At 41.5% G+C, this 25,871-nt stretch overlaps 1 long non-coding RNA gene across 1 annotated transcript in view; it reads left to right on the top strand.

The window, feature by feature from the left end:
• The first annotated feature begins 21,877 nt into the window (after positions 1-21,877).
• The window catches only part of LOC107979146, a 29,602-nt gene continuing 25,608 nt past the window's right edge, over positions 21,878-25,871 (top strand). Inside the window, exons 1-2 of the long non-coding RNA XR_004768692.1 lie at positions 21,878-22,089; positions 23,968-24,068. This is a non-coding gene — a long non-coding RNA (uncharacterized LOC107979146). The remainder of the gene's footprint in view (positions 22,090-23,967; positions 24,069-25,871) is intronic.

The raw sequence follows: 25,871 nt of genomic DNA, 5'->3' as shown, positions 1-25,871 counted from the left end.
ACAACTAGGGACCAAGTGTTCAAACATCTGAGCCCACAGGAGAGATTCCCCATTAAACCACTACAAGGGCAATTACTCAGTTCAGAGTTCCTCTTCACATGTGTGTCAGCTTGACAACTGATGCTAACTAGCACAATGTCAAAAGTGGCAGTTGCTCTGGAGATGGATTGGAATTTGGAAGTTGATGTCCTAGTCCAGCAGGGGACACTTAGAGGAGTCATATGAAGTCATGAGACACTGTAGTAGGTAAATAGCCAATCAATATAATCCCTGTATTATGAAACAATATGGATCAAGCCATCAAAGGGTCCAGAAGTAATCTGAGATTAAAAAAAAATCTTTCGGGAGATATTCTACCCAGCTGGGCTAAATGTTTTGGTCAGCTGATTCTTGAAGAAGAGGACAAAATGAGGAAAGAAAAAAAAATCAATAACTTTGATCTTTCTTAAAAAGTGCTCAGATACCCTAATGTATCCTACAACCTTTGTAAATATTTCACTGGGGGAGATTTCCACATATGCCTGAGACAACCGTGTATCCTATAACAACACAACCACAGGGTTTCCTAACCAAGGAAGGGAAGTGAGTTTCCTTGCTCCAAGCCCACCCTCACCTGGATACCACTTGTTAGCCAACCATTGATAGTGTTTCTCGGTGTTTGTTGATCAATGTTGCAGTCACGCTGCCTGGAAGGGTGCTCTGTCCTGTTTTCAAAGTGATTTTTAAGCCACTTTGGAAACCCTTTAACTTGTGGGTTTGCCTCACTCTGTTTGAGTCCAAATTTCACAATACTATAATGAAGCAAACCCTGTGGGACTCTCTGTGTCATCTAAAATTTCAGGAAACCACAACCTTGCACATCTTTTCCAACTGCCTCCCTCACCCCACTGTTGCCATGTCGGGAGTTGTCTGATCTCTTTCTGGCATGGTATTTGATGGGGTTCTGGGGTTGAAAACCCACGGCATCAACTCCACCAAGTTCAGAGTCTCCTCTGACACTTGGGAAATCTCCTCCTCCTCATTCTTGCTATCAAGCTTCAAGCATGTCTGTCCTTTCCAGTAATCAAAGCTTTACTGTAAAAACCTATTTAAATCCCCGAAGAGCTCTGAAACATTCATTTCACTTTTCTGTCTGCTTCAATGGGTATTTTATGTGAATTGTGAACTGGGGAAACATAAAAGGGAAAAATTAAAAAGAAATATATACATCCTGGAAGAATCAGTAAGAAAACCACGCACAGCATTGTAGTGAGTAAACCAGGAGCATGGAATGCATTCAGCCAGCTTGATACCGTCTTTCCATTTTCTTTATGATCTGCTCATATAAGGATGACTGAACATTTATTTAAACTTTAGAAAGATTGTCACGTTGTTAAAACGCTTCACTATTTTACTCTAGAATTGTTTGGCTAGCTTCTTGGTTATATTAAAAGTGCATTTAAAAAGATATCAACAGTCACTTTTTTTGAGAAGCATCAATTTTTTTTCTAAATATTTTCTTGATATTTAATGTTTGTGGTATTATTTATCCACTCTATAAGGTACATTACGAAATGTACAGAGTATTTTCATTTAACTTCTGTTGTGCTAAAAAATACATTAGTCCAAATTCTGATGACTGAGAACAGAAATTATATATATATATATATATATATATATATATATATATATATAATTTAGTTTTTGAGACAGAGTTGCCATGTAGGTAAAGCTAGCCTTGAGCTTCTAATTCTCCTGTCTCAGCCTCCTGAGTGCTTGAATTGCAGCTGTGTACATGTAATCATTTTAAAGAAAACTGGATGAGTATATAATGCAGTGAAAAAAATTGAATGAAAAATAGACTGAATTGCTGAGACTGAAGTTTCTGTGTGATCCTGGAAGAGTCCTGCAATGGGCTTTGAAAAGATCAGGAAGCCAGACTAAAACATCATTTAGATTGTGTGGAGTGAGGTAGTGCACACCTGACATATTAGCACTCAGGAAACTGAGGCAGGGAGAGCAGACTCAGTGACATTCTGCTGTGTAGAAAACTTTAGGCCAGCCTGGGCTACATGATACCCTGTCTCAAAAAAAAAAATCACTGGGCAGTGGTGTCACACACCTTTAATTCCAGCACTCTGGAGGCAGAGGCAGGCCAATCTCTGTTAGTCTGAGGCCAGCCTGGTCTACAGGGCAAGTTCCGGGTTATGCTCCAAAGCTTCAGAGAAACCCTGTATCAAAGAATCAAAAAAAATATCATTTATATAATCCACTTTTTGAGATATTTGCACAAAAGACTTAATTTTAATTTTAAAATACACTAACCAGATGAACTTAATTTTATTAACTTTTTGTTTTTTAATTAAATAGTAATTATGTACATTTAAGATATACAACTATGCAACACACACACACACAAAATTTCCTAATAAAATGAAGTTAGTTAATTTATTCCTCACCTCAAGTACTATTTATTTATTTATTTATTTATTTATTTTACAGTGAAATCATTTGAAGCCTTATTTATTTATTTTACAGTGAAATCATTTGAAGCCTCCATTCTTGGCAATCTTCATCCTTTTTGTTTCCAGGCAACTTTTAAGTCCACAATACATTATTATTGATAACAGGAAATCTAGATGTCACCAAAGAAAAATTATGAGAATGCTGAAAAGCCAGAAAGATAGCCTCCAGAAAGCCAAAATATCATAAGGGGAACATAGAAAACCTCAGACATTCCAGAAGTTTCACATGACACCCGAGAGTTATGTATTATTATTTAGGCTAACCCATCTGTTATTTTGATTCATTAAGTTTTTCTTGGCAGTGCAGTCGACATGCTGTCTTTCACATAAATGTCTAGTTCCTATCCTTCCTCTTTTTAAAAGAGACTCTTGTAATTTCACTTAGACCCTGAGTCATTGGATGGAAGTAGAACAGGATACAGAGAGGAGAGGAGGCCCAAACAACAGGGATCCAATGTTGTCACATTGACAGAAAGGAATCCAAGGCACTTCACTGGGGACCTTCATAGGCATGATGGTGACTTCCTGCTACACACTGACCTCTTCTCAAGCAGACTCCACTGCTTGCAGCTTTTGGATGTTAACAAATGAAGCTGTAGACTTTTCCTAACTCACACGGTCTCCTGTTTGGATCCTGTTGGGAGGAGAAAGGGGTACACAAGATAAGCAGGCCTCTTGGTCAATTATTAGCAATATAATCCTTTTACAATTGAGTCAACTTAAACAATTTGTGATAAAGAAGTGGTACTACCAACACAGAGGTTATGAGAGAGGAAAGGCGGGAGGGAGGGAGAGAAGGAGAGAAAGAGAGGGAGAGAGAGAGCAGCAAAGACTTATTGAACTAATAAGCTGGAGTGGAACTGACATAGACATCTTTATAAAATTTCTAAGGGATAATAGAACATAGTATGAAGAGGAAAGGAGGAGTGTGAGGGCTACTGCCATTGTTCTTGGTTTCCCACCAGTACTTGATGGTAAGATGCTATTGTTGAAGACACTACCCATATTGATCACAGCACGTGGAGAAATCAAGTTGATGTTACTAAGAAGCATCCTCTCTACCGGCTAGCTCTTATAGTACTAGAAGGCTGCTTGGAGGGAAAAAGTCATCAACAGTATTTATTACTCAGCCATGAACCTGTGAACTATAATAATGACTGGGATGGTAAGACACTGGGTGTAATGGTACAGGTAGGTTTTGGTTTGAATTTAAGGTCCATGCCTGGTACCAGTTCACAGGTTCTAATGGACCTATGATCAAACTGCCCTCTAAATTCTAATCTCCTTAACTCATGTTTTCTACTGTGGATGGTGGCTAATGTAGAACTTACAAGTGGAAAATCTCTATTACTCCCCCTTCTATAGGCTTAGGGGCCATCAAGGAAAAAGGGAAGGAAGATTGTAAGGGTCAGAGGTTGGGGAGGACTGGTGTATAAGAATGCCTTCTGGACATGACAGGATTTCCACATGCACTGATTCACAGCACCTGTGGTTGCCTGCACAAGACCTTTACAAGATCAAGCCAGTCAACATTCTATCATGGAGAGGGAAGGAGTTCATGAGCCTGTACCCTGAGTTGAGGAGCTATGGACAGTTAGTTAATGGCCATTGGGGAAGGAAAGTCAGTTTTCTTTAAGGATATGGGTCCTGGTAGGTCAACCACTCTCCAGTGAATGACTGGCCCTACCTCCAGAATTATGTGGAAAACACAAATTGGAGTCAATGAGTTATTAAATTAAAAAAAAGGACATGAAGTTTGTAGTGATATATGGAGCTCGAGTGGATATTGGGGGAGATTAGGGGAGAAATGGGGATGAATATGGTCAAAATCATTGTATAAAATTCTCAAAAGAAGCTGGGTAGTGGTGGCTCACATTTTTAATTCCAGCACTCAAGAGGCAGAAACAGATGGATCTCTGAGTTTGAGGCCAGTCTGGTCTACAGAGCGAGTTCCAGGACAACCAGGGCTACACAGAGAAACCCTGTCTTGAAAAACAAAACAAAACAAAATTTAATTCTCAAAAGGATTAATACAGATATTTATTTTAAAAGATCAAGTCCAAGCAACAGTCACACAAAAATATTTCCAAGATGACTTAATCCATAACTAGTTTTGGAAACAATACACTCAGAATTAAGACTGGCTCTGTGCTCTGTGTAAACATGTGTGTGATATTATATGTGTGGGGGTGTGCACATCCTTATGTGTGCATGTTTTGAGGCCAGAAATCAATTTGGGGGTATTTCCTCTACCCTGATACTTGCTTTCTGAGATAGGGCTTTTCACTGAGCTTGGAGCTGGCTGTTTGGGCTAGACTGGTCTTCCAGTGAGCTCCAGGGTGCTCCATTTCTGCTGGTACAGGCAGGTATGAGCCACATGGTTTTTATGTAGGTGCTATAGATCTGAATTCAGACCCTCATGCTTTTGCAGTAGGCATTATGACCACTGAGTCATCTTTCCAGCCCTTGTTAGTTTTTTTAATCTTCATTTTATGATAATCATTAAAGTATAAGATTCTACAAAAGTTGATTGCTATGCCGATATTCCTTTAGTTATTTTTTAACCTATTTCACAAACAACAGGCCATAATAGCTTTGCCAATTTAGATCATTACTTTTTAAAAGAAATGTCAAGAAATACCCAGGGCTTTACCACCGTCTAATTCTATAAAAAAAAATTAATGCAGTTTTCACCACCCCCCCCCCCCACACACACCAAATGAATTTAGCATTCTGGGCCAGTATCAACAAAAACCCCTCTCTGTGGACAGATAAGAATCACAAAGAAAACAAAAATTCTACTTATGTCCTGAGTAAATGAACTAACTAACTTGAAATATGGCTTAATTCCTCCCTCCGTACAGTGCACCTTCTAGTGATAATGCAGTTGTAACATTTGAAATGAAAAGATAAGAAATGTTTTCTTTAAAATTTACAAATGAGACAAGATGCCTGCTATCCAGGCTTCTTAGTCAACATTGTTTAGACGTCATAAGTCATTCCAGTAAGGCGTGAAAGTCAGTTACAAGCAGGAAGAAATAAAACTGCCAGTAGTCATAGATTCATAGGTGATAAATCCGACAAGCTGTGAGGACTAGCTGACGACCCCATGGCTTCTACTCACCACCCCCATTCTCCTCATCTTCACCACCACAACAATACAACAAAATGCAGAACTCGATGCCTTCTAGAGTATTGACAAACACTGAGAAACTCTGATTTTTAAAATTTTGCATATATAATAGCTAAAAAAGCCTGGAGGTGTAGCTCAGTGGCAGAGGATTTTGCCCACATGCTTGAAGCCCTGGATTCAATCCCCAGAATAGCAAAAAATAAAACAGGAACCAACTTAGGAAAAGCTTACCGAAATTTTGGCTGGAAGTTCGGTTCAAAAGGCAGGTCGTGGGGGCTGGGCGTGTATCTTGTGCATGTCGGTGGTAGAATGAGTATCACAAAACAATGGGCTTAGTCTCTAGCACTAAATACCCAACTGCAAAGCTGTTGTACAGGAGAAGAAAATGTCTGCAGGAATCACAACATTATAAGGATGGTGTATTTCCAAAATTGATAAAAGCTCAATTAAAATTCTCAATTAAAAAATCCCATAGGGACTATATGATAACCCAACTTCAGAACACATACAAAAGAACAGAAGTGTGAGGCAACTCGGGCTAGTTTTGAAGAAGAATATATAGTAGAAAGACTTCTCACATAAAAGAAAAAAAAACTTAGTATAAAGTTTTAGTAATTGTGTGGTCATGTCAAAGTGGGCATGACGGACACTTGTCAGTAGAAAGGGAAAGAAATAAGTGACAGAAGTGACGTTGCTAATTGGTGGTGAAGCACATACTGTTCAATGCAGGTTGCCAGGGTAATTGACTGTTTTTAAGGAACAAAATAACATCAAACCCTTAGTGTTCATAGAAGTCAATTACTAGTAGATTAAATGTTAATACAACTTCAAAGAAGGGAAGTTTGATCGATGGTTACTGAGTTAGGTAGGAGTATGCTGGTATAAGCTGCTGTTCTTTAGGGGGACCATAAACAAGTATGTACTGTTTATTCCAGAAAGCTCAAAGAACCAGGCCTGGTGGCAAAGCAACCTGGGAGTCAGAAGCAGGGCTGTCACAAGTTCAAGATCTGCTTACAGCCAGGCCTGTGAGTGCAAAGAGGATTTGTTGGGAAGAATGGTTTCAGCCAGGAGGTAGGGTGCGTGTAAATGATTAAAATGTATTACATAAATGTCAAATAACAGCTCAAGTCACCAGAAACCAGAGAAATATAAAAGGAGGATACTTCACATTTATTAGATCAGTAGAAATTCTATGTGTCGGTGCAAAATGACTCATAACGAAGTAATAGTAATAGAACCTCTTGTCAACTTGAAAAGAGCATGGTTGGTTCAGCTTTGGAGTGAAATCTGGGTTCTCCAGCTAGGGGATGCTACAGATTCTGTAAATCCCAGCAACTTTATTCTAAACTATACACTCTACAGTACAACATTTCCCATGTCCGTAACACTATCTATATATGTATATGAATATCCTTAACAGGATGGCCTATGATAGGAAAAGAAAGTTCTAATAATTAAAATGCTCTTAACAAGAGAAAGTCACGTAGCAGTTAAAATTAATAAATTACAGCAGTGGTTTTCAGTTCATGAGGTAGGGGATGATTTTTGTCTCCCTCAAGAGGCTCAATGAGCCATGTCTAGACTTGGATATTTTTGGTTGTCAAATTGCGGGGTTGTGCATATTACTGGAAGGTAGTGGATGGGATCCAAAGCTATATTAACTATTAGGACACACAGGACAGGCTCACAACAGTTATCTGTCCCTAAATGACAACCCTGAAGGGGTTGATGGGGATAGTTACAGCCATAATCCGCTTTGATTAGTGTGATTTAAAAAAAGGCAGTTCGTCAATCATTCTCAGATTAATTTTGTTTTTGAAATTATATTTTAGACCTTTTTATTTATCCAAAGTCGCTTATTTATTTATTTGCTTCTTTGTTGGGGAGGAGGGTGGACATGCTTGTGCCATGGTGTACTTGTGGACGTCAAAAGTCAGCTTGTTAGAGCTGCTTCTTTCCTTCTGCCATGGGATTAAACTCATATTGTTTGGAGGCAAGTCATTTTATCCACTGAGCCATCTTGCCAGCCCTAATACATTTTCTTTTAAACATTGTAGTTTTTATAACTTACCACTTTGTTTGGGTCATAATACTGGTTCCTGCTGAGAATTCCATTTTGACTTGTGGTTTTAACTTCCAAATGTTCAAGAATTTTATATGCTTCTTTCTATTTTATTTCTTAAAATTTTGTGGCTAGAGAATATACTTTAAATGATTTAAATTATCTTAAATGTTTTCGAGGTTGAGGTTGTGGCTTGTCTTAATGAATAGCCTATGTATAAAAATATGTGTATCTTGCTGTGGGCTAGAGGGCTTGGTAAATGTGATGTAGGTCAATTTGGTAGCTCATGATGGGTCTTCAAATTGCTAATTTTACATGCATTTATCCTATTGATTTCTGAGAGACACATACTACGGTTTTCATGTATACCTCAAGTATGTCTATTTCTCTTTGTAGATCTAGATTTTTGTTGTTTTATGTATTTTGAAGATGTATTGCCAAGTATATTATATTGTTATTCCTGCTGGTGAATTGACTATTTTGTCATTAAATGTTTCCTATTAGTCTTATCCTTGGGTGTGTGTGTGTGTGTGTGTGTGTGTGTGTGTGTGTGTGTGTTGTGTGTATTTGTCCTTTTTGAGGTTTGTTGGGGTTGTTGTATATGTGAATATACACCTTTACTCTATTGGGAAAGGTTTTTTGTTTGTTTCCTGGCTTAAGCTGGGCTTGAACTCACAATCCTCTTATCTCTCTCTTCTTTCATCCAAGTTTGAGGACTGCAGATGTGCACCCTCATGCCTAGCTATATTAAGAAACTTTTCCTCATTATTTTCAATTGTTTTTCTGCATCAATCCTTTTCTCCTTCATAGGTAAGCCTCTGATGACCTAAATGCTAGATATATCTTTCCAATTGTTCCAGGGCCTGACCTTATTTTTGAAAGACTCCTGTTATAAAATGTCTCGAGGTGGAACCATGATGGATCCCATGGTGGGGGAGGGACAAACACACCAGGCAGACATAATTTAAGGGGGAAGTTTTATCAGGAAAAAGGGAAGGGAGTGGAGAAAGGGCAGGGAGACAGGGGAAAGAAGAGAGAGAGAGAGAGAGAGAGAGAGAGAGAGAGAGAGAGAGAGAGGGAAGAGAGAAGAGAAGAGGAGAAGACAGACAGGAAAAGTCATCTGCTCCTTAGGGGAAGGGGGTAGAAAGAGTGGAAGTGGGTGGAATTTGCCTCTTAAAGGGACCTTTGCACCTTCTTGCAGGCTATGTCGTGACATAGCAGCCATAAACCCTTGGCTGGCCTGGGTGCATTCTGACAGGTAACAGGGGACAGGCCAGCATAATGCCTGAATCTTAACACTCCCCTCTCCATTCTCAGATAATTTGTATAAGTTTGTTAATTCCTGTGGGTCTATACTAACACATGGTCTACTCCCACCTTCTCATTAAGCTACTCAGTGACTTGTACAATGCTGTGGCTTTTCAGTTCTAAATTTTCACTTTGCTTTTTTGTTAGTTTCAGTTTTTCTTTGTAAACTGAATTTGTCCATGTATTTCCTCAACATTCATATTTACTGTATGAGGAATAGTTAGGACCAATGCTTTAAGCCTTCCTTTAAAGCTTCTAGTTTTAAATGATGGAATAAACGATAATTTAAAAGAAATACAGCTACCTTCCCTCCATCCTGATCTCCCTCCCTCCCTTCCTCCTTCCCTCTCTCCTTCTTTTCCTTCCTCTCTCATGCTGAAGGTCAGATTGAGAGCTGTGAGCATTCTGAGCAAGCATTCCACCACGGAGCCACACCCTCAACCCTTGCAATACAGTTGTTGCTAATTCTTCTTTTTGTTACTTCTCTTGGCCACTCTTTTTTTTAAGGCAGCTAGCATCTGGAAAACATTTAATTGTGAGGCTCTAGAACATTCTAGAGTTAGCCATGGTGAGTAAAAAGAATGCACAACGTTTGGGACTGCTGTATGTATCCCCCATTGAACACTTAATTGTATTTGCTTGTCTGTGTTCTCATAGTGGGAAAGCCACAGTGGAAAGTCAGCTGTTTAGCCCACTACCACCACAAGAGAGCTATCTATCTATTTCCTCTTTCTTCTTACTCTTCAGTTCTTGGCTCCTAATGTTTGCTTCTCACTTGTTATTATCTTCCCTTTCTGAGACCTCTCAACCTTCCACTGTTCCAGTTTCCCATTCCTGGGGGTTTCATGGATAGCAACAGACTGGGTCCTGAATCAGGTCAGTGCTGCTCAAAGTGGCCAGGTAACAGCACCACCTGGAACTCATTAAAAGTGTCAATTCTCAGTCCCCTTTCCTAGACCTACTCAACGAGAAACTCTAGGGCAGTGGTTCTCAACCTGTGGGTCTCAACCCTTTTAGAGGTCGCCTATTGGGCATCCTGTATATCAGGTATTTTTTTAAATCATAATTCATAGCAGTAGCATAACTACAGTTATGAAGTAGCAAGGAGACAACTTTATGCTTGGGGGTCATGGCAACATGGGGAACTGTATTAAAAGGTCACAGCATTAGGAAGGTTGAGGACCACTGTCCTAGGGAGTAGGGTGCAGGAGTCACCTCCCACATTTCTCCCTCACTCATTTCTGCACTAGCGTTTGGAAAGTCCTAGCTTGGGTGATCTAGTTGTGAAACTCTCTGCACAAGACACCGGGAAGCACTTTGTTCTCACTACAGCCACTAGCAACACTCAATTTTCAAAAGTTTGAATCTTGTATATATGTCGCTCTGCTATGAATCTTTCCTGTTAGGGAGATTCTTGAAGAAGAGACAGAACTCAACAAGTGGAACAGGAAAACAATGGCAGCCAAGGAACAGGGAAAGTGGTAAGATAGTCAAGGAGTAGGTATGGCAGGCACTGACTAGTCAATGAGGGAGATGCCCTCCCTGGGGCTGCCAGACCTTTTGATGGTATGTGATGGCGTGGACACAGGAGCACGTGTGTACAGAACTTATTTCAGGCAGTTGTGTGTGAGTATGTGCGGGATCTGGTTTTGAAGACTAAGAAAGCAGGGCACTATCTCAGTCTCAGCATCTTGCCCATAAGTAGTCAAAATCACTTCACTAGGGTGTCACATTACTACCTGACTGTTGAGGACAGCCTCAGGGCCTGTCCTCACAGGCTTCATTAATTGACAGGTGACCTGGCCAACCCCTACTGGGAACATTTCACGATTAATACTAATAACTCAAAAGGCAGGTCATAGATTTTGCTATGTTCATCTGGTAATACCTCTTTGGTCACCAAAATCTCAGAGTAGATGTCTGAGCAAATGATGGCTGCAGAGACTGGTGACTGGTTCAGACAATGTTGAGTTCTGTGGAAGGAGAGTCTGCAAAAGCTTCCCCCATTCATTTAGCACTTTCAAATGTGTCTTTTTTTTTTTTTTAAGAAACAAAAATTGCACTGTTTTCAGAAATTGGCCTGCAGTAAAATTGAAAATGCAGCTGTTAATCAATCCCAAGTCCCTGTAGAAATCTTATAACTAATTCAAAGTGATTTGTCATCTCTTCACGTTGCCAGGGCAGACTAGACTTTGACCCAAGGAACCTTCGTGTAGCCATATTTATACAATAAGTACGGTTGGGATTCAAACTCCAGTGTTGGTAGGTGGTGCTAAGGTAGAGATAACGGAGCCTCTAAAGCCGGATTTTGCAGTTGAATGCAGCTTCATTCATCTTATTTTAATGGTCCCATTCATTCTGCACAGGAAAACACTTCTGTTTGGTTTTCTCATCATGGCTGGGTGTGATATGCAAGCATAGACGGTTCAGAAACAAAAAAGACTGAAAGAGGGTCCTTGTGGATGGCAGGAGAAGAAACTCCCTAAAATGATTTCCAGTCACTTTCCTGGATGTTTCAGAAGAAAGCCCCTCTTGCAGCAGTAAAATGGTCAGTTCCCTCCTTGGGTCTGGTGCTTCAAGTGGAGGGAGTCAGAGTCCCTTTTTTCTAAGTCCAGAAGGGTAGGTTATAGTGTGTCACACCAGCTCCACAAAGCACAGTTAAGAAGCCAGCCTCATGAGCCACTTGTACTGAGAATGCACAATGCAGCCAATGCATTGATAATAAAGGAAAACAGTGACCTGAATTGGCCTTGCCAAGGACCAGGGCTCTTATTTCCAAATTTCCTAGGATTGGGTGAGTGACCAGACTTGAGCAGGACCTGGTGCCTGATGGCCGACAGTGCTCTGCTGTAGTGATGGGCCATGGCATATTGACTGTGTTTAACCTCCCTTTTGAACAAAACAGCCCGTGTTTCATTTTGGATTTGCCTTCCTGCTCCTAATTTGCTCCTCACTGGCTCAGTGAGTAGAAGCAGTCTGGGGCTTGTTGTTTCAGCGTGGTGGTTGTAAGGACTCAGTATGTCTGTGCTCTCCTTGCCTCTTAAGGCCCTCTTCAAGCATGGCTGCTTGCCAAGTACCTCAGCCTCTACAGGTAGAATCCAGTGGAGCACCGTCCTGTTTTCTCAGTATTGACCACTCTTGGCCCTGCCGCTCCCTCCCAGTCCCCCAAGGAAGATACTCTGGGAAGCCCATAAGAGTAAACTAAGGCTAAGAAGCCTGATGCCGTGTCAGTTTATTCTTCCCACAGGCCACATGCTTTCTGTTAATCAGCTAAAAGAAAATTACAGAGAAACAAACAAAATTCTTCCTAACTTTTCACTCCTGCTCTCTTTATGGTCAAACCATATTATCCCGTTGTGGCTGACTCATACAGGGTTCCCGAGGAATAAATAATTTGCTTCAGACCCTCTTATACGTTCTGACAAATGCTCTGTCAGATTTTGGTGCCCCCATTAAGGCATTAATCTGAAGAGTCACCTGCTTACGTTAGCAACTGTTCGAGGAACCTTGTCACTGCTCATAGAAAAAGCCACAAGAAAAGATACTGCGTTTAGTGGCTTTCAACCCCAACCTCTTTCCGTGCTGCTAGTGCCAAGATAGCTCCCAGCATACGTTGGCTGTTAGGAGGAAATTGCACGGAGACCAGATTTCATTATCATTAAATAAAAATGCCATCGGGGAAATCATGGTGCCTTTAGCAGGGCATCATTGATTCCTCTTTCAAAGCCAAGCTCTCCCTTCCCCATCCATATCGTGTGTAAAAACAGCTGCTTTTCCTCCTAGGAGTACCACATTTGTGCCAAGCACAGAGAGCCCTGGAAGGCAGCACTGTGTGGAGCCACTGGACTGGAACTTTATCCTGGGAGGGTGTGGCTAAGGGTAGGTGTGACGGGGTGTCTTGTCAAGTTTCCTCACAGCTCCTCATGCACTATTAGAAGCATTTTCATCTACCAGGGTATGACAGGGAGGCACACAGTTCCCATGGCCTGTAGCGCTTGTTTCCATGGGTTCTTCGTTACCCTTAAAAGGTCGTCGTTTTATTCTCTTATTGGTCTGGTGCTGTGGAGTAACTGGATGAGGGGAAAACACCAGAGGGAAAAACACCTTTTGGTTGTGAAAATCAGAGAATTCTGTTGTTTTCCATGTCCTTTTAAAGCTGCCACTCTTGGAAAGTCACTTAGCAGAGGAGGGTTTGCATAATCCTGGAGATTAAGTTTCCAGATGTGATTTAAAAGTCTAATAACAGAAATAACCTGACATCGGCATCACATCCATGACAGGAAGGCTGTCGGGAAGGAGAACACCCCATTAGAAATGCTCTCTTAAACGTGTTCCTCTATAACTAGTCACTGGAATTGGCAGTGATTTTGCGTGCAATGTAGTATTTTTCGTTTCACCTTTAATTTCTAAAATTGTTGTCTAATGTAATGTCACTTATGGTGAAAGTAGGCTGTTGCTGGAGAACTAAATGCCCTCTGTTTCTTTTCAGAGGACTGGGAATACAATCACCTGCAAAAGGCTGGGCCAGGTCTCCCCAGACTGTTGAGAACTGTTACAAAGATGACTCCCTGCAGGGCCAGCCAATCTTGCATCACTAGCAACTGGGCCATGCTCGAGCTGAGAAAAATCATCAGGGGTTCACACATGCACAGCAGCCTTTGTCTGATTACTGTTTAAATCTCTAAGGATGAGTCTTCCTTCCCAGTGCCAGTGGGTCAGACTGCCCTCGTGAACAATGACAGCTAAGTCTCGAAATATTCTTCCCACTTCTAACTCTCCCCAGTTATACATTTCGTCTCCCTCTGTCCAGTCACTTAAGTTAAACCATGGTCTTTTCTTGTGGAACACGGTGCCTTCTAAAATGAGTCACAATCATTGGCGCTCCTACCTTCCTCGATGCTCAGAGTGAAAAACTTTTAAGCTTAGCTCCCAGTGTTTTCTTTCTTTCTTTCTTTCTTTTTTTCCTCCTGAAAACTTTCATCACCGAATAAGGAAAAGATTCAGAAGCAAGAGGTGATGGAAAGCAACTTTATGCAAAGAGGAAAAACATAAAAGGCGAAGGAGGGGAGGGTATCTCTGAGGGTGGACATTCAGAGCTTCGTGCTATTATCTCCTCGTGTGTCTCCTTCAGGGAGTGACCTTTGGCACTGTCATTAAGTGAAAGGAAAAGGGAGGACTCAGCATTTTTGTCCATCCTGTCAGGACTTTCCCAACCTCGATGTATTTCCATTATCAGCCTTCCAGGCTGTCAGAAACTCCCTCGAATAGCTACACTTCAGGGTGCCTCTCCTTTCCTTTTAATGTAGTGTCCAAAACACTGGAGGCAGATGATGAGAATGTCTATTGGAATGCAAATGCATCACTCAGGAGGGAGAAGATACCAGGGCAGTGTCTTTTCAGTGATATATCGGATTGTATCCACTGGTTTACAGCCTTCCAAGAGGAAGGGATGAAGAAAAGGTCAGCTCCGAGGGATGATTGAGATTCATTTTATAACATGGTCATTTGATGGCTTGCCACTTAAGAAAGATGGGAGAGAATAAGGGTCATAGTTAGTAGAGGGAGAAAAAGAAAGTAGAACATACCCGAGGAGCTGATGTACACAAAATCTTGGTGAACGGTATTTTATTGGTAGATATTTGACTAGATACCTTAAATAATTCAGCATTTTTGAACATGCAAATAGAGAATTAAATGCCAATATATTTTGCTAAATTGGGTGTTGTTCTTTTGTTAAAGTTTAAAAGAAAAGGCGTGCTCGATGGGAGGAGAACACGGTGGGGAGGGGGAGAGTGAGAGGGGGAGAGATGAGAAGAGATGAAGAGGGTAAGAGGAAGAGCAGAGAGCAAAGAGGAAGAGGGAGGTAAGACAGCGAGAGAGTAAGAGAATGTAAGTGGGCGGGGGGGGGATCTGTCTTTTAAAGGGGTCCTTTACACCTGTGTGCAGACTTAGTACCCCTGGAATCCTGGGCTGACCAGAGTACTGCCTGAGTGCATTCTGTCAGGTAACAACGCCAGGGCAGCATAATGCCTGAACCTTTCAGTTGTACTTTGTTGATGCTTTCTGAGACAGTGTTTCTCTATGTAACAGCTCTAGGGGTCCTGGAGCTCACTTTGTAGACCAGGCTGGCCTCAAACTCAGAGAGATCCACCCGCCTCTGCTTCTGGAGTGATGGGATTAATGATATGCACCTCCCACCTGGCAACTGGTTGTACTTTTATTCTAAGTTACAGATAGATAGAAAGGCCATCTTTGCATTTTGCCCAGTGACTTGTGGGTAAACTGACTTGCAGAGTCACAAAGGGTAGCTGCTCTACGGAATTGGCACATTAGATGAAAAATTAAAATCTGCTTTTCCATCCACACTGAAAACGTCATCTGTAAGTACAGAGAGTTTTATAGTTTATCAATGCTAAGTTCACCTGTATGAAGCAGTAATAAGCTTTGGCTATTATTTATAAACTGCTCATAGGATGAGGCGAACCTGACAATGCCTGTGGTTATCTGCTGTTCTAACCAAAATACAACATGATTTCCACCACTTGATTGTGTATGGTGAACCTGCAAAAAGAGAGGAGAAGTGGATTAAAAGATCCATTTTCTCATGTGGTTCTCTGGTTTGGTAGGAAAGAATGTTAAACATCTCAGCTAAGGTACATTTTGGAATGAGGTTCAATGTGACGATGCTTTCTTTCCCCTTGTCAGCAGTAATGATGGTAGATTAGCTGTTGGATATCGGTCTTGAGGAAATACAGAATAGGTAGAAAAGGGAAAGAAAATGTCCTTTGACCGAGTCTCCAGATAGTACTAACCCATGAGCTAAGAACAATTTTCCTATCCAAATTGAAGAAAAATATGATACTGGGTTTTAGATTGTTGGTGTCTGTCTGTCTATGTGTGTAGAGGTCAGAAGTCAGCCTCATGTGTTGTTTCCCAGATGCCATCCACTTTGTTTTTAAAGACAGTGTCTCTCACCGGGACCTAGGATTCAACAATCTGGTGGGCTGGCTAGGCAGCTAGCCCCAGAGTTTCACCCATCTCTTCCTCCCCAGCGCTGGGATGGCAGGTGAAGACCTCCTCTTCTTCTCTGACTGAACTATCTCTGTAGCCAGTTACTCATCATCATTATCATCATCATCATCATCATCATCATCATCAAAGGATGGTGGATCTACTGTGTTTGAAACAGTTGTGAAATAATAATGGCTTAGAAGACAATAAAGGATAGAATACTATTGTTATAAGAAATATTTTCTTTGTTAAAAGCAACCGTTTTTCTTTATAAGAAAAATTTTAATAAAATCTATCCAAAAGATGTGAGATATGTTGAACTGAAAAGTTTCATTGTTGGCTTGGTGTTAGATGGGAACTCTAAAGATGCAGATAATTAAATCTCATTTGACCAGATGAACAAAAGCAACGTGTAAGTCCAAATCAATTTAAGGTCTTATTTTCTTTCTTCTAGTAACTGTGACTTGCAGTTTTTTAAAATGTCAAAATCCATATATCTTTCACCATTCAATTTTGTGTTATTATCATCATCACACCACTCAAAAGCCTCTTGGAAATGAAGTGACCTTTAACCTTAATAGCTAGAATTAAGCAAAGTAGGTAAGCAACATTTCTTGGGGCTCAAGTATTTTCAAGTGCTTATAACAGCTCCTTAGTGTCTTCTTCCAATAATAAACACGGAGCCAGCTTCCTGCTCTCTCTACAGTGTGAACTATTAGTCACTCACTTAGCCATTCCCATGGGGCTGCAGCACCCAGTCTCATTTGGATGAGTCACTTGGAAGGCTCTGAAGCAAAATGCTGGTGAAAGAAGCTGTTCAAAGAGGGACTTTTGTCAGTATCCTTTGTAGGGCCAAATGATGTGAAGGGATCCTAGCAACTGGAGGTGGAAGCTTAAGTAAATGTAAAGGAGTGGAGTTCTCAAAGGCACTGAGCTTTTCCTACTATGTTGTAATAACTAATTTTTAAAAATTCAAATTACATTTTTTATTCACTTCTGCACAGATGTGCGTGTACCCCTGGCATACATGTGTAGGTCAGAGCATATCTTGGAGGAGTTGGTTCTCTCCTTCTAGCATCTAGTCCTGGGTATTGAACTCAGGTTGTCATTCTGGGCAGTGGGGACTTTTACCCCTGAGCCACATGAGCTCTTAAATGACACCACTAAGATTCTGTATTAACCAGAACTTTTTCTGACTGTGTAAGGACCAGTTGGCTCTCTCTTATAATCATCTTCCCCTGAAACATCTGGAACAAGCAAAGTTTAAGTTTAAGTAGATTCTACTGTACCTATGGCCTGGTAGGCAAACCAGTCATGCAGGGATTTTTTTTTTTTTTCTGGCAAAGTTTATCTTTGAAGTTAGATACTTAAAAGAAGTTGAAGAGGCTCTTGAGAGATGGTTCCACAGTGAAGAACACTTGTGGCTCTTTCAGAGGACCTGGGGTTCAATTTCCAGCACACACATAGTTGATGCCAGTCATCTATAACTTCTGGTCCAGAGGCTAAAGGATACAACTCCCTGTTCTGGCTTTCACTGGCACTGTATATACATGCTAAGCAGACACACAGGCAAGTAAATCACTCATACACATAAAAATAAAAATAAATTATTTTTTAAAAGAATAATTGGAGAATGTAAAGATATTGACAGAAGATCTTCCTGGCTCAGTGCAAAATGATGACATCACAGAATGCATGGGGAAGGGTAACAGGGGATCTTTGCAGGAACTGTCATGTGGAAACACTACCACAGTGATAAAATAGTACCAAAGTAGGAGAATCTACTTCCTTTTAAGCTGTGATTCTCAACCTATAAGCCATAACCCCAATGGGGTTGTGCAATTCTATCACAGCGATTACCTAAGACCATAGAAAAACACAGATATTTATGTTTATAATTCATAACAGTAGCAAAATTATAGCTATGAAGTAGCAATGAAAATAATTTTATGGTTGGGGGTCATGTGGAACTGTGCTAAAGTGTCATGGCATTAGGTAGGTTGAGAACCACTGCTGTAAAGCGTTAGAATGTCTTTCAATGTACCCAGCTCCTCTGTCATCCTATAGCAACCTCTTAATAGATGCTGTCTGGTGATACAGACTAAATTGAACAGTAAGGCTTCTCTTTGGTATCTCCATTGCTATTCCTTTTGTTACTATGTTTTCCAATTCAGCACCATACTTGCCAGGGTTTGTCTTCCTCTCACATTATCTGCTGTTCTTTGATGCCTTTTCTTCAGCCTGACAGTCGTCGTCACGCAGCATTCTACTTCCCTAACTTCCACAGTGGCCTGTCCTGTGCTGTCTCCGTGTCTTGATGGGTGGTTGAGTAATGACACCCTTTGATGAGCAGTGGATGCTGAAATTTCAAATGAAGGCTGGTACTCACCGTGTTTCTATGCCTGGAATGTAAAAGGCCAGTTTGGATCGACATTCTTTTTTAACTTTGAGGATTAAGTCCATTGGGAAAAATTGGAGTCTTTTCAGGCTTATGGAAGAACAATCAGTCAGCAGAGGGGTCTATGTTTTCTCAAAATGTCCCTTCCAGGTGACTCCCTGACTCACCTTGGCTCAGGTTACTGCTTCCCCACTAATTCCAGAACTCGGTGGACCCTCCTACTACAAGGTATAGAATACATTTTAGAGCAGTGGTTGGACAGTCTACGGTTCTCTATGACAGAGCTTCTTAAGAAGCATGATTCAGTGCTAACTCTCATAAAGGGTTATTGCTGACCTCATGAAACTTGCACACACTTAGGGCATCTGCCACTCCCTGTGCCCTCTCCATGTCACCATGTCTTAGCTGCATGGCTCTTCCTTCTGTGCTGTTTTACAGTAAAGGGTTCCCCAGGAACAGTTGAAGTGACACACAGTGGGCAACCAGACATTTTCACATTAAGCCTACACTTTCCTTTCTTTATAATAGACCCTTTCAGAACACAGAGTTGTCATCCATAAGACAGACGATCTTTAAAACTCGTGAAGAGAAACGTCTTTCAACTGTTTTTGAAGGGGCAGAACATGACACAGAAAGAGAATCCGAGAAACTCTTTCTCCTTACGCACTTGGCTCCCTATCTGGCTGGCTGACTTCTGAAACAGTTGGAGCTACAAATGCTAAATCTTGGCTTAAAGATGTCCTCAGTGAGACATAATACCCCAAGTTTAAAAGGAAAAGAAAGCTAAAAACATTTAGTAAAAGTTAATAGTGGCTAAAGTTCTAAGTCTGTGCTTGTGAAATTCAATGCTTCAATCGCTAATTTGCCAAGGCATGATTTACTCACAGTCCATAAACACATCTAAGTGCTCAGTAAGGAACACACAATCTTTGAAAAAGTTTTGGGACTAAAATATCAACTCCTTCAATGTAGAGGATAGAAAGATCATGATGTGTATTCATTATATATACACATTATTATATAAATAAGATACATTATAATATTATATATAATATTATATATATATGTGTATATATATATATATATATATATATATATATATATATATATGCTTGTTTGCTTTTTCTTGAGACATGGTCTTGATATGTAGCTCTGGCTGTTCTGGAACTTACTCTGTAGACCAGGCTGGCCTTGAATTCAGAGATCCCCATGCCTCTGTCTCCCAAGTGCTGAGATTAAAGGTGTGCGCCACTATCCCCAGCTTATGATGTATATTTTTTAAGTGGACATTAGTGAAAGGGAGCCATGACCAGAAGTGATGTCTTCTTCCATGTTGGGGGCTTTATATATTTAGATGTGACAGGGAAGAAGAGCTGACAGCTGTTTCCAGGGATGGAGCCCTTTAGATAGCTTTAAGTCCTTAAAGCTTGTGGATTAATATAGATGAATGAAACTCAGGCAGTTTGAATCTTACACTTAGAGTCTAAAGTGGAAGGCCTGACTTTGTCCAATGGAGAGTTTCAAGGCAGAGAATGAGGAATTTCCTTCCTAACCACTAAAGCAGTACACAGTTATGGTATAAAGCTTGGGAAGAAAAGCAGAAGTCAGAATAGGTGGGTGGGGGGTGGATGGCTCAGCTGGGAAAACGCTTACTGTGCAAGCATGAGAGCCCTTAGCTTCCACGTGAAACCCTGAGCATATCACTTGTCCTGCAATTCTAGTGCTAGGAGGTGAGGTAGAGGATAACAGAGACAGGCAGGTCCCTGGGGCTTGCTGGCCAGTTAGTCTAGACAGAACAGTGAGCTCTAGGTTCCGTAAGTGACTCTGAAAGCAATGAAATAAGAAACCCGACATGAACCTTTGGATTCTTCATGCAAATGCACAGGTGGGCTCACCTACACACGTGGACACACATGCATAACACACACACACACACACACACACACACACACACACACACACACACACACACTCACACACACACACACACACACACACACAATCTTTTTTTTAAAACCAGAATAAAATTGCATCCAAGCCTGTCAATCAAACACAATTGCTGTGATATTAATACACATCACATCTTCTCTCTGGTATAATTGGCCAATTTTCTTTAATAAGGCATCATTCCTAGTCCACGTGGTGTTTGAATTTGCTTCTTTGATTTAAAAATATATCCTGAAGTTTTCTGGAAGGAGATTTCTGGAAAAAAAGAGGGTTTAAGATCATTTAGAACAGAGAAAGAACTAGAAAGAGGGAAACTGGAAGCGAAGACACTGCAAACCAAAGACCACTTTCAGGGTTCTCTGTCAGATGGGAATGTGTATGTGGGAGGTAGGGGGACAAAGACCTCATTGTCTTTATAATTGAAAGATCAAATTCTATAGGCATATATATGCATTAGATCAAATTCTAGAGGCATATATATGCATTAGATCAAATTCTAGAGGCATATATATGCATTAGATCAAATTCTAGAGGCATATATATGCATTAGATCAAATTCTAGAGGCATATATGCATTAGATCAAATTCTAGAGGCATATATATGCATTAGGGCTGAGGACATCAGCCTGGCTCCAGTTCCTTCTTCCACATGCTGAGCACATTTGGACATGCTTCTGAACATCCCTGAGTCTTTTATTAGAGAAAAGTGAGTGCTTAGTGTAGGTGAGTCTCAGGTGCCTCATAGACCGCTTTTTACCCTGACAATAACCTTGTCAGGGAAGGAATTATAAACTATAACTTTCACATGAATCCACAGAATGGTCATGGGGTTAATCTTCCCGGCATGTGGCAGAGCCAACACTCAATCCCAGATCCACTCTCCTTCCTTGTCACATTGGAGTGTCTTGCTCCTCACATGTGACACAGAGCTACTGTTCCATTTTCTTCCTGCCTCACAGTATGTCAGGAAGATGAATGACCCATCACATCTGGAATATTTTGTAACTGTTAAACAGAGTGGACAGAATTTTGTTTATGTCATCTCAAACAAGCCTGGTTGATTTTAAGCCATCCACTTTAATACACACTTGGGTCACCTGCCTACCCTTCACACATTACATGAGTGTGAGGTCTCAGAGTGTCACCTCAAAGATGGCCGAAGGTGAGCTGTATCTGGCACGGCAGTCTTTGGTACCCTATCATTTTTCCTGTTTGCAGATCAGCCCTCGGTTCCTTCTCAGTGAAGTTCATGTCAGTCTGTGTTGATGACAGGCCTAAAACCCCAACAAGTTCCAACACAGGCTGCTGCAACATGGACAAAATAAACCACACTCCTCACTGTGTTCAGACACTTTGAAGAAATGGAGGGTGACTTTTAAAAGATTGCTTTGGCCAAATAAAACTCGAGCTTGCACCTTTCCAGATGTCCAGCCAGGAACCCCCAGGTGCAAGTGAATCAGCAGACAGGGGCCTCTCATCTGAGACAGCACAAGGCCCATGTGTCCACAGGCAGCTGGGCAGGGGCTGAGCTCTTGGCTGTGCTTAGCTTCAGATGTGGCCCGGCTGAGGCTGATTCAGGGAGAAACACTGCCTCTCACTGAGTCATGAGCCCGTCTTGGAACTTCGCAGAGTTCTGCTTCGGTAACTTTCCCAGTGTTCGTGGTTTACCGTCCCCAGCTGACAGCTGAGTCCAGTGCGGTGGGACAAGCGGTCCTACAGAGGGAGGGTGAGTGATGGTGTGTGGCAATGGGGAGGGTGAGTTACTATTTAAAAGACTCGGTCAATGCAGGGAGGTTTCAGAGAAAAACTTGAAACTCACCAGCTGAACCTAAAAGCAGACAGAAAACCCAGGAGATTTACCTGTGGTAGAGAGCCCTTTCCACCTGCATTTCACCACATAAGCCAACACGAAGCAGCATTGCTGAGAAGGCTTACAGAAGACCTTGGCTCGGTTGTGAAGTTAGCAAATCAATACAGCAGTAGTTAGTTCTGTGGCAATTATAATGGGGCAAAGGAGGAGTTCATCAGACTTTTATCTAAAAGACATTCCTAGCCAGGAATGTCTCTTGTCCTCTAACTGTATATAGTCTTGGGTGGTGTCTAGTTTAAGGTTGCTAGAATTTGTTAGAACCCAGACTCTCCAGGTGCTGCTGCAAAAAGCCTACAGATCTGGTCCCACCCACTACAGGCTCTTTTCCCTCGTGGTTACTATATAAAAGCTGGCAGGTCACACGCTACTCTCCCAAAGAACCAGATCTCAACCCCACCTCACCCCAGGTCCATGGCAGCTTGACTGCAGTCACATATTAACTCAGCCCTACTCCCCTATCCCGGGTCTCTGTGACCCCCTGTCATGGAGCATAGGTCACATATTAACCAAGCTCCTTTCTCACAGTCCAGGATCCCTGCTTCCCCCAGAAACCTTTCAGAGTAAGCACCTAACTCTATCTTCCTTCCAGGATCGATGCCTCTCACTCCAGATCCCTGCCATCTGGTTTGCTTCCGTGTTAATACACCTCCCCCTGAAGGAAATTCCATTCAGAGCCTTTCTCTTGGATCCCTCTTTTCTTCTCTCCCTCTCGCAGACCTAACATACAGACAGACAATAGACAGTTTCCTGGAGGCAGAGACTCTTCCAGGACAGTGCTTTTGAGTCATCATCCAGGCTAGGATGAGACTTTTGGTGACACATTGCCTTTGAGTGACACATACTTCCGAAGCAACTCAATAAATTCATTGGTAGAATGGATTTTTTTGTTTTGTTTTGTTTTGTTTCTTGGTTGGTATACTATCTGGGGTAAAAGACCTTTCTTAACATCATTCTAGAAAGAAAATCAGGGTAGAAGATCTGCAGGCAACTGATCTGGCTCTTTCCCTATTTATGTGTGAGATGGGGTGACTTGTGTCCTTGCTCTTGTGGCAGTTGCATGACTTCTATGGATAATAACACAGGCATTTACTGAGGGTAGAACATTCACAGGGAGATCCTGACATGGCCACCTTTCCCTGTGAGGTCATAGGATGACATGCTTTCAAGATATGATGGCAGTTGGGTGGCTCTTGCTATGGGTGATAAGATGTGTAACTGTGGTGTGACACAGGTGCCCTTTGATGCCTAGTTCACTAGATAAGATATCTTGCACTGGCTGGAAAGCGAAGATAACTTAGTAGGAACATAGAACTCTTTGAGGTTGTTAGTGGCTTTGCTGGTGGAGCATGGTCTTTGTAAGGTAGAGACTCTCTGGCTGATTTGAGTGACTTAGAGTAGCATATAAATTGGGTTTATAAGTCCTAAGGTAACCAAGAAGGGGGTGAGACAAAAGAAAAAAAGATACAAGGAGCTATCAGAGTCACTTGAGAACAAATCCAGCAGAAATGCTGTTGCACTGTTTCCTACAGGGGATAAATGACCAGGAAGACAAAGGCTGTGCTTGTGAGCCTTTAGAAGTTCTTAAAGCCCAGACAACAGTTCACTAAGGGTATGAATCTTGTATGGTGGTGAACACCTCAGCTGTTTCCCAGAGGAAATGACCAATGTTGCCTGCAGATGAGGTCCATCTAAGACAGCACAAGTTGAACTGTGGATCTTTTGGTCCTCTGGCAGGTGTATGGAGTACTTGGGTTTTGATGGATGCTGGAGTTGAGTACAACTTAATTTGCAGCAAAGAATCCCCAGACCAATATGGAGCTAGAACTTTGTAGACGGTAAGATCAAACTTGCCTAAGAGCTAGGCAGCTATTTCCCTCCCCCCCCCCCCCCCCCACATATTGTGTACATTTCTTCCTTGCAGGTATGAGTACTGAGTGGAAGTGTTACTAAGATATACCCTGCATATTACCATTGGAGAGTTCTTTTGGGAGATATAAACTGGGTGAAGCAAGAGCCTATAAAAATTGAGATTATTCACTTAGCTGAGGTACCCTCAACAGACAAGTTTGGTATATTAAGAAGCCAGACAGCTCATGGGAAATGGGGATTATAGAGAGCTGAATAAGGCAAAACTCCCATCTATGCTGCTGTATTGGTGTTACTGTTTTGACAGAACAACTGATATACGTGATGGAATCTTTTCATGCTGTAGTAGACCTTGATAATTAAAAATTATTATTGTTAATTATTATTTTATTAATTTGTATCCCTTCTGCTTCTAAGCCCTAGTACCAATTTGTACTTGCTCTGCACAGGTGGTATGATTCTTCAGAGATCCTGTCCACACTCTGAGAGAAGGTTTTATTATAGATTGATTGCTAGCCCCTCTATTTTAATATATATATATATACATTATAGGGTTTCTCTGTGTAGTTTTGGAGCCTATCCTGGCACTCGCTCTGGAGACCAGGCTAGCCTCGAACTCACAGAGATCCGCCTGCCTCTGCTTCCCGAGTGCTGGGATTAAAGGCGTGTGCCACCAATGCCCAGCTTAAAATTTTTTATATTTTAAATGTGAAAGAATAGTAAAGCCAGTGGTTAGAGGATTTAAACAAAGGTGGCATCCTAACTGGGAGGAAAACAGTACAGAGGTAACTGACTAAAAATCTCAATGCCAGTGTTAGGCTACCTTGTTATGAGTTGTTGGCCAGGAAAGGCCCTGAGTCCTTCCCCCATACTTGCTATTGGTACTGATTACACACCAGAACTTGGTGGCAGGTCCCTATCGATAACAACTCCAAAGGCTTTGATTGTGGGGCATGGAGAACACATTTCAAGTATTCTCCTGCTGACTAGAATTTCCTAGTGTTGGAAGACGTCATGTGGGATGCTGGGAAGAACTATTGTCGATAGTTCTGCTTGCTCATGTACCCCTGTATTAATGCTACGGGCACCCCAACATCCCAAGCAAGATGTTTTTCCTGGTGCAACAGTAGCATGATTCTAGTTGGATTTACAGTCACTCCACTGCAAGGAATTGATATTGGAGGTGGCCTGTAAACTCCTGGGTTGTTAGAATTAGTTTGTCTGTAGTTGCAAAATTCAAGTCAGTTTACCATTTTTAAGGTTAGTAGGAGAGGGCTTTCGAATCCTCATTTAAAGGGCTCATCTGGCTAGGTCATACCCACCCCAAATGAACTTCCCTTAATTAACCCAGTGCCAACTGATTAGGGACATCAATTACATCTGCAGGATCCTTTCACTTTTAGTACATAGCAGTTTGAAACCATGGGAATGGCCCTCATTGTATCTGCAGACCAGGTCCATACCAAGGAAAGGGGATTACACAAGGACTCCTGTATCACAAGATGTGCATGGTGGAGGCCATTTTAGAATTCAATCAGAATTTTAATAGATATTAAGCAAGCAATTACAGGTAAAAATGAACAGCCCTGTCAACTTTTCAGCCAACCTGTGTGGATATTTTCTGCTGGCCTGGGATTTGAGAACCTGAAAGAATAGGATGGACTACAGTCTACTGTTGTAGACAACCTTACTTCAGTTCCAGTGTATTTTTATACACGAATGTAACAAAGAAAGCAATGACCTAAAGAGGGTTGTTTGGGTTCAGAAAAACA

Source organism: Cricetulus griseus, chromosome 2 (assembly GCF_003668045.3).
Source record: "Cricetulus griseus strain 17A/GY chromosome 2, alternate assembly CriGri-PICRH-1.0, whole genome shotgun sequence".
NCBI lineage: Eukaryota > Metazoa > Chordata > Mammalia > Rodentia > Cricetidae > Cricetulus > Cricetulus griseus.
Note: the sequence above shows the minus strand (reverse complement) of the source record. Positions and strands in the feature narration are given on the sequence as shown.